The sequence below is a fragment of the Columba livia genome, chromosome 6, assembly GCF_036013475.1.
Source record: "Columba livia isolate bColLiv1 breed racing homer chromosome 6, bColLiv1.pat.W.v2, whole genome shotgun sequence".
In the NCBI taxonomy this organism is placed as follows: domain Eukaryota; kingdom Metazoa; phylum Chordata; class Aves; order Columbiformes; family Columbidae; genus Columba; species Columba livia.
This window is the reverse complement of record NC_088607.1, coordinates 16,484,363-16,497,784: the sequence shown is the minus strand read 5'-3', so window position 1 is coordinate 16,497,784 and position 13,422 is coordinate 16,484,363. Positions and strand designations below refer to the sequence as shown.

Here is a 13,422-nt window from a genome sequence, read left to right as displayed (position 1 = left end):
GTTTTATATTATTTACCTCCTAGTTGTTATGATCCCAGAAGTGCAGATGTCTCAAATTGAATAGTGTTTCCCCTTGAGCTCTTGTAAAATCTATTTTATAGTAGATTGTTTATTTCAGACACTGAATACTGTATTTTGAAGTTCAGCTTAAAATGTCCTTTTTCTTTCTTGGATGTTCTTTCTTTTTTATTTGTGTTACATAGGTCTTTAGTAATATTAAGTGGCAATGACAGTCCCAGATTAAGTGTGCATTGTTCAGAGCATAAAACTTTGTCAGTTTTAATTTTACTGCCTTTTTGTTTCACTGAAACATGTTTTTTGCTGAACTTGCAAGGGGATGAGCAAGGCTTATCCTAGTTCATTTATGTAATGTAGCAGTCAAAGTACAAACACCCGAGAAAGAAAAATACTTATTTTTATTATCTCCTTTTATTAACAAATTATTTGTGTTTGCCATCTTCTGTTGACAGCCACCTCTGAAGTCTCTCTTTCGAGAGAGACTGACCAGAATGACATGTACTGTTCCTAGTCCTCTGAACCATTGGTTTACCAAAAGATATTAAAATCGTACTGGCATTTTTTTCTCACTGCTTTTGCATACTGACGGTGTGCTTGCCTGTGTCCACTGCTGTGCATCGAGCTGGTTTTCATTGAGACTTTGGAGTGTTTCACAAAGAATCCTAAGAGTAGGTCTTTCCAAGAAGTCTGAGGGATCTAGGTATCCATCTCTAATTTTAAATTCAAATTTCAAATGAATTAGTAACTGAAGCTGTCTTAGGCTCTTTTGAAGCTCTTAGTCTCTATCTTTTCCTGGAGAGATGCATGGTGCAAGGTTCTGAATTAACCACATGCTAAAGATTTACTGCACATTCCTAGCCTGAGCTTGTGTATTAATCCACATTGAATCTTTGTGTTTTACTCAGAAACTAGTAGTGAATACTTTGTCAAAAGGTCAAGTAAACTATGTTGACCTGTTCTTCTTCCTGTGCTATTTAGCTTACATGGTCAATGGAATCTAAAAGCCATGTAAAATTTTTTCTCAGAAAAAAAAGAATATGCGTTGGATTACAATGCGAGGGGAAGTGTAATCTAAATAAATTTATTTGCTTTTATCACATCATGGTTCCCTTCAATTTTCTTAATTTTTTCAATGTAATTCCTCCAATTTTATATCAATTACTATGACTTTTTTTAGTATTGTTCATAGCTTTAAAATGGTTGTTTTTCAACATGGGAGCTGATATTGCTTGATAGTTTGTCAACTTTATAATTTAAAATCCTTACAAAACACCTGGATATATTTCTAAACATGCATGGTGATTTGACATTTCCTTTATGTTCAGCTGCAGCAATGCAACTCACCATTACAATCATGAGGAATCCATTTTATGGTTACCTTCACCTTTGTGTCACCTGGGCATTCAAGGTATTTGGATTTGCCTTTGTAATATCACTGCAAGGTGAGAAACACAATTCTCAAAAGCACAAGGTGAGAAAGAGAGGGGAGTATTTCATAACTTACATAACTTTACTACACAGTAAATTATTGTATTACTGACTTCTATAGGACTAAAATTAGACCGGTGTAAATTCTTCTGAAAAATTTCACCCTTAAGGCTTGTGTTCGAGGGGAAGTTACTATAAGAAGGCTGAGTTGCGTATTTTAGGACACAGTGGCTGCTGAGTCCTGATTTCCCATGTGAATAATCTCAGAGTTTGAGGAGTTGCTCTACTTGGAGGACATGTAACCAACTGTAAATTCAAACTCCATCTCACTGTTACGGAATCGCTGTGCAAGGTATGTTTGCTCCAGCCTCCCACAGGCAGATGTGGAAATTGAATTTCAGTTCGTTCAGTCTCTGCTCCAGTCACAATCACGATACCATCCTTACCACTTTTACCTTCTGGCCAACCCGCACTATAGTACAATTTAAGTTTTTTTTGTAAAGTTTGATGTGTTGTAGCATATCTAAGTTTTTCTGTGCTCGAACAGCTGTTCGTGTTTCCAGCATATACACATGTATCTGTTTGAAATAAAGTTCTATAATCTACATTTATTAGCACCAGGTGCATAGCTCATGAACCCAAGTAATTTAAGTTCTTGAATCTGACTACATTATTTTCTATTACTGCCTGTTCTTTAATTCTCTGTGGGCTGTGTATGTGTGTGTATTTGCACAAATATAGAACCTAACTCTGGTCATTAGAATGATTAATAATGTGGGTTTGCCTACAGATGCTTAGTTTTTTGCTTTTTTAACTTCCATTGCTCTCTCCACTCCTTTCCTCTTTCACTACCAGCTTTGTGGTGCTTTTAGTAGAAGTTGGTTACATGTTATAATTTAAAATACTTCATGTCCAATTTTTCTTGCATACTTAAGAACATCGCAGATCCATAATGTTTTATGAAATTGGTGGGACTTCATGATTTATTTCTCTTGCTGCTTTTAAATATGACTGAAATTTCATTTCTGAAACATTCTCAGACTGTGAATGACAATTATATGAGTCTTTAAAAAAATGTCAGGGGAAATGGCTTTATTTTATGAATGTTTTTGATGTGCTACTCTCTAATTTTTATATAGTTTGGTAAGCTCCATACTATTGGAATTGAGATTCTTTCGTGTTCAATAATTGAACCTCTTATTTCTCACACACTTGACACTTCAGTGCTGTTTGATTGTAACATCTTGATTCTGATCTCGAAAATTTGCTCTGAACTGTTTGTTATCTATAAAATCTGAGTTAGTGACTTTTTCTTTTCACTGCAATTCCCTTTAAGGCATCAGTAGGTGTGACAGCTTTCCAAGTACATCCATGTCAGACTTTCCCCCCTGGACAGAAAGGTTCTGGAAAAAATTTAACCTGCTCTTAATATTAACATTCTTTCTCTTTGCTTGAAATGTATTTAAATTGATAGATGCAGTAAAGAATAAGTGGGTGAAAATATTTTAGCTAAGAAATGTCAAACTACAAATCTGAGATGAAAATTCAGCATTAAAAATACAAAATAATGTACACAATTTATAGTTTCTAGATGAAATACTGTCCTCCCTTGAGAGAAAAAGCTCTTATCATTGCTTTAAAACGGAGGTGGCATCAATAACCAGTAGCCTACATTGCTTACTTGCATTCCCCATTTTAGCATGCTATAAACAGAAATAACTATTCCATATTTTATATTTACAAATTTAATTTAAAATCCAGATTTATTTTCCACTGTGGACACATAGTTAAGGTAAGAGGACTGATCTTTTCATAATCAGAAAAAATCCTTTTTGCCACAAAATTAAACATGATGTTGCTTTAAATAGAAGTATACATTTTTCAAAAACTGGACTGGGAGGAAGTAGTTTAATGACTGTGCTTTGCAAACAACATAATTTTGCTCAGAAAAAAGAAAGAATATGCATTGGATTATATGGGAGGGGAAGTGTAATCTAAATAAATTTATTTGCTTTTATCACATCATGGTTCCCTTCAATTTTCTTAATTTTTTCAATGTAATTTCTCCAAATTTATATCAATCACTATGACTTTTTTTAGTATTGTTCATAGCTTTAAAATAGTTATTTTTCAACATGGGAGCTGATATTGCTTGATAGTTTGTCAATGTGTAGTACAATGACCAAAATGTGAAATACTAGAAGCTGAGAGCAGGAGGACGTAAATCTGGGATTTCAGCAGAGATCCTCTTTCCCTAACTAAATTTTATGTTAATCTTTTTTAATTATTGTGTGTTTGTGAGGGGTTTTTTAAATTTAAGGTTCTTATGAAATGGTGCAAGGTTTGCCCACATGTCATCAGCTGCAAATAGGTAGTCTGAAAATGTTTGCCAGAGAAATGTTTCCTCCATCTTGCTGAGTTGGAAAATGGTTGTATCAGTGTCTGAGAGCAGGCAACCTTCAGTGAAGTTTTCAGCCATCCTAGAGATACAAAAGCTTCAGATGCTCAACATCTTTAACGCTACACCACCATTTACATAGGGAATTAGGATTTTCTAGTCTTACATTCAGCCCTATCCAACTCCATTTCGTTAATGGAGCAAAGTACTGTTCTTAGTGAGTGAATAAAAGCAGAATGTCTTTCTGATTTTTACATGCTTTTTGGCAGCCTGATTTGAAAGTGTTGGTTTGGTTCTTCACTTTGTTTTTTTCTATGAATCCCACTAGACTTGCAAATTAACTGGTATTCAGGTGTTGACATTTGTTCTTCAAAAGGTTTAAAGTAACTTCTAATCTACTGCTGAAGGATACCACAGAAAACCTGCTGAAAATACTTTGTTAACACTCTGGAAAAAACTCAGAATGCAGTAAAAATGGAAAAAAATTATATACTCAAAAGTAAAATGTACAGTGAGATAATTATTTTTTTTTAATTGCACCAAGCATAGGGCCTGTTGAGTGTGCTTATAGGGTCAGAGAAACAAGGATCAGGTTGCACAAGATGTGTATTTTATGTTTAAAACTGTCACATAAAAATACTTACATCCTTGCTTTATACATCAGTGCTCTCATGGTGAAGGGGGACGTGAAAGAGAATTGAGGACTGATCCTCAGCATTTTAAAATTGCCTGAGGAAAAAATTCAATGGACTAAAACAGTATTGAAAGTGTATGTTGTAAGCTATATACTAAGGAAAAAAAATTATTGTGGCCAGACAATGGCAATCATTGATCACAAAATCAATCAGCTCCTCCTACAGAAAGTGAAGGTCTTTTGCCAATCTGGAACTGAAAGAACAAAATGTTGTGCTTTATTTTTTTGGCTCTTTTATTTGGGAGGGAAGGAGACTGAAAGGGAGAATGCAAGGTGATGGAAGTAGCTTTTGCCTTTATGCCATGTTAAAGTGTTGGTCCTAGGGGAAATGTCCAGTTGTTGTGGCAATATAAGACCAGTATGCTGCCATACTGTATCTTTTGGAGTAGCTGAAGTCAGGGAGTTCACAGTCAAAGCACATGTGCTGTACAACCTACACACTGGTAATGGAACGACTCTGAACATTCTTACACTTTATTGCTTTAATTAATATGCAGTTACTTATGAAAATATATCAGAGCCCCTCCCTATCTCTGCCTCTTTCTCTTCTCTTGCAGGAATTTCTAGCACTTTGCCAACTACCAAAATACTGATAACACCATTCAGACTTAAGGATAAAAATATTAAAAGGTTCTTATAGGCTATCTGGCTACAACAGATGTTTTCCAAGTTGATGCTATAATTTTAAAAGTAATTTTTACCATCATAGCCAGGAAACACACTATTTGAATCTGGGAAGGAATCTTACCATGCTCTGGTTCAGTCTCTGACCACATCTATTGTGGCTCCTTCTAGTCAGAGTTTCTAACATGACAAGCCCTTACCATTTGTCACAAGTCTCACAGATTTGAAGTCTTAAAGTCCAGATCCTGAATGTATGTGATAGCTCCTAAATATGATTTTACCTTAAAGACCTAGGTGAAAATAGACAGAGCTTGAAGGCTCCAAAGAATTGCTGTAGGCACTCTCAGCCATCAAAGAGCCTTTCTCAGCAGTTGGAACTGATTTGAACTGAAGCAGCATTAAAGGAATAGTGCAGAAGGCTTATTTGGGTGCAAAGTAGCACTGAGCTATGGGGGAGAAGTGATGCTGTATGGCGGGGAACATGTTCTGCTTGAATTAACCATGCTTTTTGATGCAGCGGTACTGCAGGTATTTTTACCCTGGCTTTTCAGGTTTAGAGCACAACCGTGGTATTTTTGTGGGGAGACCTTAAGCTTGTAGATGCAGAGAGTTTTTGCATAGGGAAGATGTCATATAACTGTTTTGACTGGGGAAAGAAGAGAAGGAGTTGTTTTGTTTTCCAATGAAGTTTAAGAGACTTTGATATATGTTTGTAATCTTTAGAACTTTGACTTTAGTTGGACTACTGACATGCCTACAGGTTCAGGCTGTACATCCATTTGAAAGATTGAGACTGCAAAGAAGCTCTTCTAAGTTCTGCCTTTTCTAAGTGCAAAAGACAGTCAGATAGGATGCCTACTAAATCTCAGAAATCCTGGAGATAAACATAAGAAGTGTTTGGTATTAGCTATCTGCTCTCCGGCTTTTCAGAGTGGTGAGTATTCTTTTACTGTATTTTAACACATCACTTTGGCAGTGGGAACAGGTCTGGTAGGGAGCAAAGGATTTAATTTCTACTTTTTCTCTGATATCCAGATAATCAATTTTTACTTACTGTGTTTTCAGACTGTCATCTTTGACTCTCTGTTTTAGCCTGAGGAGCAGTGCTAAAGAGGCATGAGTTTGGCAAACTGGGCTGTTTTCTGTGTTGCACTCTGGTTATTAGGCAGTTTCAACTGTGTCCTCAGTTGCTTTCATTGCTGTGTCTCTGCAGCTGCCTATTGGGTTGAACATGCGTGTAACCCAAATTGGCTATATGTTGAAGACATTGAGTTTTTGTTCAAATAGAGTATTACATATTTATTTCTTTTCTAATGTGTTTGCCTGTTCTGTATTATGGTATTATATTTACCTTCTTTGTTAGCAAGGATTTACTCACCAGTCTGAGTTTTCCCTTTTTACTACTTTCTGTATTAACCAGATTTTAGGATTGCTAGGCAGTTGCTTTCAGTGGTCTCTGACTTCAAGTACTGCATGTTTATTTACTTTGAGGAAAGGTAGGCTATGAGGCTTTTTTGGTATAATTTTGAATTTTCTGATGCCCAAAATCTCTTAGCCTACCTAAACGCAGTGTGGACTGGATCTGTATCTTAGTTTTTCAAAACCTATTATTTCATCAAATGTTCATACTCAGTTTTTTTTGTTTCTGATCCTGATTTTGATCTTCTCTCTCATCAGGGCCTATGCCAATACTCACAATTTCAAAATTAGATTTTCAGCCTTAAATCAATTGTCTAGATAATTTATGTTTCCAGCTTTTGCATTCCCTTATCATCTGTTTAATAGCCATTAAAAAAAATAAGCTCCTGAGCTGTTCTTTTGTTTTTCTCTGCAGTATTTTTCACAATCCTCAGTTAACTAAAAAAATATTTAAAATATCAAATACTTAAGAACAAGCTGTAATCAGAAAAATAAATATGTCCTTTGGTTGCATGCAGTAATGAAGTCCTTCTTTAACATTGTTCAATCATCCTGTAAAAGGCCAGAGCATTTCAATTCTGGTGGGCCTTCCAGCTGCTTTGTTTTATTGTGAGTGAATTCTCATCTCACTTCATGCCAGTGCTCTTCAGTATAATCCTAAACCAAGAAGTTGGCTCCTCCTCTTAGTGTCTGAATTTGACATTAGAAGGTCTCCAATCTCCTGACTGTTGGATAGTAGGACTTATTACCAAGGGAAAGGTCAGTTTATTTCGTGCCTTGTATAATGGGGATATACAGCAACTATACGGGACCCAATACAGCAGTTCTTATCAGTCAGCATCATATAACTACTTCCCAGAGTCTGATGTCAGAGCCATGGAAAGGTTCTCCAAAAAGATATTACAAACAGAGGGTAAGATACTAAGCTTGGCTCAGCAGTCATGGATGAAGTGCCTAACTGTGGGAGAGCATTCAAAGTGGGGACAAAGGAGCCTCCTTGCCTGCAAGTCTTCTGCTTTGTGGCGTCTCTACCCGGTCAGCTCCTCACGTCCCTCCTGGCTGTCTTAGCTCCCCATGCAGCTGCCCATGTCTGCTGAGCTCTGCCTAGAGGGTTCTCACCTTGTCTTGGGACAGTGCTGAAAACATAAGGTATAGTATTGTCAAGTTCTGCCCAGAACATCTCTCCCGTTAGATTCCTGTCTTCACTTTTTGGAGTACTGAAGTTGTAATGCTTTGGAATCCCCACCAGTTCAGATTAGCAGGTTGTGAGTTATTTGTTGTTTGTGTTTGTTTGTGGGATTTTTTTTCATTGTTGTTTTGGGGCGGTGGGGAGGATCTTTGTTTTGTTTTTAATGTCAGGAAACTGAGCTCTTTACAAGAAAGCATAGCAGGTTCTAGGGTCACCTGTTTAGCATGGATGTCCAGTAGGAATTTGCTGTGTTTTATAACAGAGTGCTAACCTGTCCTCGTCCCTATTGAATACTTCTGCTGCCGTCTCAGACCCTCTGAGGAACCTTTTCCTTTGAAAGACGGGTCTCTCATAAATTCTCTGCAGCAAATTCTAATTTTAGTTCCTAAACATCAGTGAGGATTAAGTTGTTCTTTGTGACAATGAGTGTAGGCAGATGAATAATACTCAATTAATTATAGCAGAGTTAGAGAGGTTGAAGGTTTGCCTTAGCGAGATCTGTAGAAATAAACACAAAAGCTAGTTATCAGGCACACATCGTTACATCTTGCACCTTTATAATTACACAGTTACTGCTTATTTGGCTGAAGACCTGGCATGGCATCTTTGTTACTTCAAATTATATTAGTTCTGATGCATCATTAACAATTAGAGGTGTAAGTTTAATTCAACAAAATGATAATGCGATTCCATTTGAAATATGCCAATGTGATACGTAGAGTGATTAGACATATGAAAATGGCCTTGTCATCTTTATTAGTCTGACCACTGTCTATGCTTTACATCTTAATAGGAACTTTGTTTTTCAATATCTATTTAGAGGTATACTTAGAATGTACCCAGCTTTATGGACTAAACATATTAAGGGCCTTTATGGAATTGTTATTTAGTAACCTTTATGTGGATAGTTTGAGTATGGTATTTTTCAAGGTACCACAAAATATAAATATGTAGGTTATGGATGTAGAAGGTTTATTTAGCTCAGAAATATATTAGTATATTTATACCATATATATTACTGTATATTTGGTACTGTTACATATTTGCAGTCATATTATCATCAGGCAATTTTCTATCTTGAGTTATCAGAAAAAGGAATTAGAAAATAAAATGCTAGCCTTAGGGAAACAAACTTTTTTCAAAACTCCTATCTGCTAATATCACCTGCCAACGATTTAATGTGTTTGTAGCGTATGCTAACCTTTCTTAGCTTTCCTTTTTATCCATTCTAGTCTGTGTACCTGGTAGAAGGGAAGCCTGCAGCTAATTGCCATTACTTTGCACCTCCTATCTTTACTCACCAAATAGCTATTTTCTCTTTTATTTCATTTTATTCCTGTAAGGTAGTAACTGTTGGCTGTTATAAAACTGCAATCTCATTAGAAAAGGTTCATTCAAATAAATTTACTGCTGATATTAGGACTTCAAAATGTTAATATGTTTGCCTTTCTTCGGAGTAACATATGTTTTTATACTGATGCTTAAAGAGACACCTTTCATTTCCAGAAGAGTTGTTATGACAGCAAGACAGCATTTTGGGACAGTTTGTGGGATCATGTGTTTCTCGGTAGTGCCTCATTTAAGAATTCTTCATATGTCTCCCTATTAAAAATATGTCCACAGCTTGAGTAAAATGAAAGTGAACAGAATTCTTAAGTGCATACAAGAATGTTAATATTCTTTATCAGCAATATGAACTGCTGTGATGCTTGCTTAACTCTGGGATCTGTGGTCCTTTTGTACTTTCTTAGTCCTCTACTCCTTGTATAACCAGAGACCAGAGGAGCTCTGTTGATGCTCTGTTATGAAACTCTGTTTTATTCACACTCAGCCTTTCTTGCTTTCTCCAGTTTGCATCAGACATTTTCCACCATTACATGTGGGAGGCATTAAATAATCTCCATGTCCAATCTGTGCATAGTCTTGCAAACAGAGTAACCTCTCCTAACAGATTTTTACAGAGCCCAGTAATGACATCATGGGAATGTTATTTAGTTATTTAGTATTTAGTTATTACACTTAATCTGGCAATGGAGTGTAGAGCAAATGCATAGCAGATAGGTCTGAAGATAAAGGGTTATCATGTGCTGTCATTTCACACACAGTCTTTAATTTCATGGAATAGTTAAGTTGGGATTCCTCAGAATCAGACCTCACTGAAAATTTTTAGAACACAGGTCTAAACGTATTCAATTCCACCTATCTCTAATTAATCTAATGCTAGCATAAATGTAATTTCACTGCTTGTAATAAAATTAAGGTCTACTCATAATTGTTTCTATGTAGCAAACTTTAAAAAAATATTTTTCACACTCAGAAATGTGCTCTCATTGTCTTCTGAACTCAGTCTAGGCATATCTGACCTGTGTGGATAGAAGTAGCGGGATTCTGTTTCCTTTCACTTCATATTAAAGACGATACTTTTTTGTTCAACCCTTGGATATGTGCCAGGTATTTTTAAATGTCCATTACTTCATGAACGATTCTATAAAGCAGAATTAAGGTATTATGAAGAGGACTTTTGATGGTTGTATTACTTCTAATATTTAATGCTTAGAATTAATAGAATTAGTCATTGCTTTGTTGGATTTGAATATAGATATTGGATGTTATTAAGCAATGTGTCTCACATGCACTGGCTTATTCATTTGCCTGTTTTTTAAAAATGTATAAGCCATACTGAGAGCAGATTTGCATCTATTATACTATGTAAGTAGTTCTACTTTTGCCAAAGAAAAAAAAAAAACAGCCTAATTTCAGATCTTTGAAAACTTCTAGAACTGTGTTGTTTTTGTTACTTAGAATTATTTATTTGTACATAGATACTTTACACTGGCATAACTGTCACCACAATATGATTTCCTTTTAAAAAAACTACTGAAACAGTTTACCTTATATAGCCTTTGCTTGTGAATACAGTTCAGTTGCTATAGCCTTTTTATATTGTCAGCATTAGAGATGTTCCTAATTGTAGAGATATAATTGAACTGTTTATATGCCAGCAAGCTTTGACATGCTTAAATTGTACTCTTTGTGGCTAATCTTTGTGTTGAGTTCCTATCTAGTAGGAATAAACAGGAAAAGCAGTACACTTTTAAAATCCAAATATATTTTTAAAAATCAAGACAAATATTGATGTTTTGTTATACTAGTTCTGACCACCTCCCCTTGTTGTAGTTTTTAGTAGCAAACAGGAATATTTCTGCACAAATACCTTGAAACAACAAAATCCTGAGTTTGTTCTTTGTTTCCATTTGGGGGGCAGGCGAGCAGGAAGAAAGTGCCTTATTCCACAAAATACTTGAATCTTATGCTCAAGCATTGAGGAATCAGTTCAGCATGTAACCCAAGTGTAAGTTACCATAACAGATGAAATGGCACAAAGTTGTAATTGGAAGGGGAATTGGAAACCCTGAGGTTTTTATTCTTTCTTGGACTACAAACCTGTTATATGACCTTAAGCAGTTCACATAAACCCTGACTTTCCAAAGCATTTGCCCTCCTGAACTGGATCTATAGGTTGGTCAGTTGCAGTTTCCTGTAAGGTGAAAATGGTGCCTTAATAGGGTGTGGACAGTACATTAACACAAAGTGCTGTGAAATTCTCCAATGAAAAGCATTACAGGCAGTGGAAAGTATTATTATGAATTAATAATTTTATAAATCAGTAATAATAATATAGTTAGGTTTGCCCTATGATCTTGTATTTACCCTAAAGCAAGATAAATCATAAGCCGCTTAGGAGGTTTTTTTTACAATAGAGTGCAGCCATTAAGGGTCTTTGGAACATTTCTGCAATATTAAAATGACTTTTCAGCCACCATCTTAGTTTCTTCAGTGTAGTCTAAGGTTTTAGAAAAGTAAAACAAACAAGAGGCAAAGATATTATTTACTTAATTAGTCCTCTCTGCAGCATGAATTTCTTTCTGAGCTTCATTTCTGCTTACTAAGTATCATATCTGTTGCTGTTCCTTGTGTTACTAAGCAACACCAACACTGCCAAATAATAGGGAAAAAAACATGTAATAAGACACTATAATTCTGTTCATGTATCATGGGGTTAATTTCTTAGGAATACTCTGAGATTCAAAGAGTGTGCAGTGCGGAAATGTACAATATACTGTTTTCATTACAAAAAGCACTTCACATATTCTAAAAATGTGCATTTAATTGCATAAAGGCAGAAAAGCAACACAAAAATTATTCAAATAACATTCCAATTATATTCGATAAATCATCTTTAAAGCCTGTACATTTATATAGCAATTATAACCTAACCACAGGATCTAACATCTTAGAGCTTCATCAAAATCAATCAAATATCTTAGACTGACACTGGAATGTTGTTCTGATGGAATTGCTCCCAAAGGCAATTTTGATCTGTTTAGGCACCAGTTTTACAGCACATTCTGAATTTGATTATTTCTGGTAGTATTTCCTGGGTAAGGTTTTGTTCTAGCAGTGACTGTAAGAATTTTCTACTATATAAAGCAACTAATTAATTGCAAACTTGTTAAAGTAACATATTTATTTTTAAAAATGCTACTAACACTTTGGTCCATAAAAAATGCAGAATCTCTTCTGTTAATTGCTTTCTAAGTGTGTTTCAGAGAGAACTGGTGATTTCAGATGGTAAATCAAACAGACTGTCACTGACATCACATGTAAGCCTGAAAATCATTTGGAAGACCAATGTTTCCTTGGTTCTAAGTATGAATTTCTCATTCAGCTTCCAGGCTTCTTTGTATAACAATATTTGCACCTGATTCTTCGGTGCATGAAACCAGATAACTATCAGTTAATTAGGGATAAAACAATATTAGTGTGTTGGGTCTTTTAAATAAAAGACAGTTGTGAATTTGAGCATTTTGGGGTTAATACTTGCTGTCTGTCTGTGAGTGTAGAGCTCATTCAGGCTAACGAGTCATTCCCTAGATATCCAAGAAGCTGGATTGGGTTTTAATAAGATTTGGGAAATAGATTTAATGAATCTGCTACATTGCCTAGACTGCTATTATCAAAAATGTTCCTATGTTAAATGTTTAAATCTGTAAAGTAAGCCTCAAAGTGAACAATTTTTAAATAGAAACATGACAAACGGGAAGTGGATGTGTTCTCTAAGGTTGTTTCTAAGAGGTGAAGTACTGTGACCAATATATTCAAAAAAATAAAGAAACTGACAGTGGAACTGAAGAAGTAGCTAAAGTTGTAGTATTTCTGAGACTACTTGAAAATATGAAGCATAATTCAAATGGATTACAAAAACAGTTATTGTTTTTAAAATGACTGCTGCTTTACTGTATGAAATAGCTTGTTTCTGTACTCCATGCTGAAAACGAGTTAAGGATAGATCTATTCTAAAAATCTTAAAAGATCAAAATTGCTCAGAAATAGGATGGAGTCAAATAATCTTCTAAATTAGGATTTTTCCTGTAAGATTTCCAGACACAGAAACAGGCAATCCAAACATAATAGTTCTAGTGCAGGTGTTAAATTGATGTGAGTTTTTTTAATCACTGCTGTTGTGATGGCAGATCTGCTAGCAATCATCTGTTTCATATAATGTATACAAGAATTACCCAAGAGATTTTGAATGCTAGCAGCACAGTTACAGTGACATTTTCTTTCACTTACATGTGCACAGGCACATAC

The 13,422-nt window shown here is 35.3% G+C and overlaps 1 protein-coding gene across 4 annotated transcripts in view; it reads left to right on the top strand.

Moving 5' to 3' along the window:
• Window positions 1-13,422, top strand: part of LOC102094670 (heparan sulfate glucosamine 3-O-sulfotransferase 1) — a 61,952-nt gene that overhangs the window by 39,735 nt on the left and 8,795 nt on the right. The window lies entirely within an intron of this gene.